The sequence below is a fragment of the Tupaia chinensis genome, unplaced genomic scaffold (assembly GCF_000334495.1).
Source record: "Tupaia chinensis unplaced genomic scaffold, TupChi_1.0 Scaffold000161_1, whole genome shotgun sequence".
NCBI lineage: Eukaryota > Metazoa > Chordata > Mammalia > Scandentia > Tupaiidae > Tupaia > Tupaia belangeri.
This window is the reverse complement of record NW_006159632.1, coordinates 1,688,938-1,693,697: the sequence shown is the minus strand read 5'-3', so window position 1 is coordinate 1,693,697 and position 4,760 is coordinate 1,688,938.

Here is a 4,760-nt window from a genome sequence, read left to right as displayed (position 1 = left end):
CTTGATTGGCCCTCTTGCTCCCGCCTACCCTCCCTCCCAGAGATCAGAAAGGGCCTCACTGGCCTCTGCAGGGGGTCGGGCTCCCTCGCTCCAGTGAGGCACAAAGCTGCGAGCTGGGCCCAGCAGGGGGGACGCGCATGGGCTCTGGGTGTGGCTGGCCAGCAGCTCTTCCGCAGGGTGGCCTTTGTTCTCCCTTGCCGCAGGCCAGGCTGGAACCGCACCATAGCACCGCTGACTGTCCCTCTTCACTGGCGCATGCGCCCTACGGCAAAACCCTAACAACCCCAAAACCACCCTGGGACTCACCGCTGGGGCGTCAGTGCCATCAGTTCAGACACCCATGACCCATTGCTGCGCAGGCAAACCGCAATGTCCCGAAACTTGGGGGCTCTCCACGCAAGTCCTGCACATCTCCCGGCCTTGAAAACACCCAAAAATGAACACTCATGTTCGTTAATGAGTTGTAAAGCTAAAAACTCTTCTGAACCTCCATCATAAAAACAACAAAAAAGGTGGGGCCAGCAGATGGCGTGGTGGTTAGGGTGCTGGACTCCCACATGGCCGACGGTGGTCAGAGTCCCGACCAGGCAACCTGGGCGTGTGTGCGTGCGTGCCCAAGATCCTGGGAAGAGAATGGAGGAGAAGGGATTGCGGCGTGGCCATCCCCCCGGGGTGATTTCTCTCTTCCCTCTCACTGTCTTTGTCTCTGTCTCTTCTTGGCAAGTGCACATACATACCTAAAGGCAATTTTCAAAACCTCTTAAAATGAATGCCCCTCCTCTTTCTTTTTCACCCAAGGTCCACCCAAAACAGAAGCTTAGACGAGCACTGAGCACCGTGAGCAGCCCGAGGAGGCCCATGCTCTGTGTCAGCCCGGGCATGGAGCGTCCTGGGTGTGAGGTTTGTCACAAAGGCCCGTGTGGACTCCCTGCGCATGCTGCAATCCGCTGTGCTTCCCATGAGGGGAGGACACGGCCCAGCACGCTTATGGTGACAAGTTACTAAAAAGTCCCTGAGTTGTACTTGAAGTGGGCAAATCTGTACTCAGTAGTTTCTGAAATCTGCCACGTAACGGTCTTTCGGCGTGGGAGCCGTCCACGTACCACATGGAGCACGCCGGCTGAAAGGCACTGCCAGGACGGGGAGCCGGCTGGCCACGCCGTGTACCTCCTCGCCAGCTCGTGGCCCAGGCCCAGCGTTCCGACGCCTTTGGCGCTCCGAGCACTCGGAGGGGACGGTGAGACCGCAGCTGAGTGTGGCCCCCCACCCCGCAGAACTGGCTTTGACCTGGGCGCTGAGCCAGCCATAGCAGCTCCAGCTCCGCCACCAGTGGACCCCAGATGTGCTGGCAGGGACGAAGAGGGGGCCGCGCTCTCTCACAGCCCTCAGACTCACCTCACTGAGGAGACTCGAGACTGAATGCTTCTGACACCGAGCCCCCGAGGGACTACTGAACTGTGCGGAGCCGGGATTGTGCGGCCGCCACGGTGCCAAGTGGTCTGGCCGGCAGCCTTCCCGCCGTGAACGGAGCTGGGCACGGCTGGGCAGGGCTGGGCACGGTGGCGTGGAGTGTCTGTGTGCAGGGAGTGGCCTCACTGTCCTAGGGACCTGCCTCCCCTCGGCTGCGGCTCCTCCTGGTCGGTCCTTCCGGCAGAAAGCCATGTGGACATGTTCCCCGAAACGAGCTGCCCAGCACCTGGACCTTCTGGTCCGCTGGGGAGGACGTGGCAGGTATGTTCACCGGGCTGGGAACGTAAGTAGGGGACCAAGGACTGTGGTCAGTGGGCCTGGGACAACTTCCACTGGGTCCCCTGGGCACCCGGTCAGGAAGGACGTCCGGAGGTGCTGGTGGCGGCGGGACTGCCGGGTCAGAGAGAAGTGGGCAGGAGTCCTTCAATGGCCAGCCCTCTGCTCGCCTGTAGGGAGTGTGAAAGAGTACGTTAGAACAGACAGTAAAGGGACAATGACCAGCAGTTAGCATGACGGTTACGCCGCTGGGCTCCCACGTAGTCAACTGTGGTTGCATCCCAGACTTAGAGGCTTAAAACTCACGCCAGGCACATGCGTGTGCGTGCCCACGATCCCGAAAGGAGAACGGAGAAGAGATTGGGGCGTGGCCATCCCCCCTGGAGGTGATCTCTTGCTTTCTGTCTCTCTGGCGAGGGCACATGTCCTATAGCAAAAATCTCTCTCACACACACAAAGACCGTTCAATGTAAACGTTATATTCATATTCCAAAAAGTCAGTTCTCAAGTTTTCGCTGAAATAGCTGCATATAATAACCTGGGAAGACCGGTAACAACACGGGAAGCTATCTGTCACCATCCCGGTCTCCCAGTTGGGGACTCCCTGCCCACTCCTGGCGGACACCCACTTCACGAAGCAGAAGCTCCCACCCACCACAGGAGGCGAGGTGGTCCCGTGCCCGCCAGTCCTGCTGCCAAGATGCGGCTCGTGGTCCCAGCTCTGCCACGCAGAGGCACCTGCCCAGTCCCTGAGCAGACTCCAGGAAGCCTGGGTGGCCCCGGCTCTTCTAGTCCAGAGAAGCAGCTGCCGCCTCTGCCTGCCCCGTAGAGGCTGGGCGAGCTGTGAGTGCGGCAGAATGGCACACTTCTGGCAGGGACAGAGGAGCGGGCATCTGGCTTGGGATTTCATGGTAAACCCTCGTGTTTCTGAGGTAGGAGCTCTCATGTCTTCTGCCAATTTCCGCATTAAATCTAATGGCTGGAGCTGCAGCAGCCATCCCATAACCATGAGGACACAGGTCTAAGGTTAAAGCCAATAGGCTAAGGGTGAGAAAGGAAGAGAAAGAGCCAGGGTGCTGGCCTTCAGACAGTCCCACCAAGGCCTGCAGTCGCGCACGCCCAGACATGGAGGAAACACTCACGTTAGCCAGCTGTTAGCCGACCTGTCGCTCACAGCCACCTCCGCTCCTACCCAGGGTCCAGTCTTGGTACTGTGTGACGCAAACACCACATCGGGGCCAGAGGCAGGGCAATGACAACCAGGTGTGGCCCCAGCTCTGCAGCACTGCTCTGCACGTCGCCCTCCTCCTCAGCCTCCACACCCCTCCAGCACTCCTGAAGACCTGACAGCTCCATGTCCTTCTTCCCTTTTCTACGTTCTTGCCGTAGGACGCGTGTGCTCGCAGGAGAGGGACGGTGAGACCGATCATCCCGTCTGACCGAGTCAGAGAACAACGACTTTTCAGGTCACGTCAAGACAGCTGGTGGCAGAGATGGCCACCTGCCTGCCACCCAACCTCTGGCACCAGCTGCCCAGTGCAGCAAAGGTCCCACTGAAATGAAGCTTTCAGAGACGACCGCTGTGGGACCAGAACGAAGGGCACCAGTCCAGCTCTGCGGGAGCGTGGCCACCTCTGGCAGGGACTGAGAGGCGCACAGGAAGGCCTAGACCGGCTGGACAGAGCAAGCCATGGCCTGGAGGAAGTCCCTTCCCCGCCGGCTCAGTAGGGGGAGCTGCCCAGCAGCCTGTCCCCCCGCAGGTGCCTCCCCTGTAGGAGTGCCCTCTGGCGCCAGGGCATCCCTGAGGCTAGGACACCCATGCTCCGGAGCAGGACGAGGCCCGCGGGAGTGTGGACGGGAAGCCCAGAGCCCGAGAGGTGTTGGTGCCAGGCAGCCAGTCCTGTGACCCTGCAGGGCCGTGCCCAGGGCGAGCAGTTCCGGGCCCTGGGTCCTGGCTGACGTCTCCTGCTTACACAGCTCCCCACAGGGACGAGGCTTGGAGGTCCTCTTTACTAGGTGCGCCTCTGACTCAGGGGAGGCTGTGATGCCATCTGTCCTGTGCTTGTGACCCAGTGGAGCTAACAGTGCCATCTGTCCACAGCAGTTTGGAGGGTGCACGGCACCTGTGACAAGCCCTGTGACAAGGATCAGTGTGTCAACCATAAGGGTTTTAGAGCAAACATTCATCTTCTCTGTAAAATAAATTTCTTTCTTTATTTTTTGTAAAAAAAAAAAAAAAAGACAGGGCCAGCAGGTGTCATGGTGGTTAAGGTGCTGGGCTCTCACTTGGCAGACCATGGTTCGAGGCCCAGACCTGGCAGCTTGAAAATCATGCTGGGTGTACGTGTGAGTGCACTTGCCCAAAGTCCTGAGAGGAAAATTGAGACGAGATGGCAGGGGGCTGGGGGGGGGCGTGGGATGGGGGAAGTGTGGGGGTGATTCCTCACTCCCCCTCTCCCTCTCTCTGGAGAGTGCACACACTTCTGGCAAAAACTTAAAAAAAAATAACAACAACAACAACAACAACAAACCCTTTGGTCCCTTTCTTGGTGACCAGATTGCTCGCCTGGCAGTGATCTGCGGCCGGCCAGTTTCTGTGTGCCCAGGACACTGTCCAGGCCAGGTGTCCCAGGACCGGGTGGGGGCCAGCACCAGAGGACAGGGTCTGGGGGTGCACCGACCACCCTAGGGACGGCTGGGCTGGACCTGGGAGGCTGCAGTGAGAGCGACCAAGGTCCCCACGACAGGGCGGCCACGCCGGTCACCCACGCCCGAGCGCCCAAACCTGGCCAGTGTCCTCGGCTTTTCTGGGTCCGGAAGTCAACCCCAGCCTCAGGCAACCACCTAGTGGAGATTTTTAAACAAAAAAGAGAAGCTGCAAAGTGTTTTTGGTTTTGATTTTGATTTTAAGAAGAATTAACTCCTGCATAACAAGTTCCCACCAGCAGAAAGCAAGAGGTGGCCACGGATGGGCGGGCCGGGGGTGGGTGCACCAGGCCCGGGGCCAGTCGGCC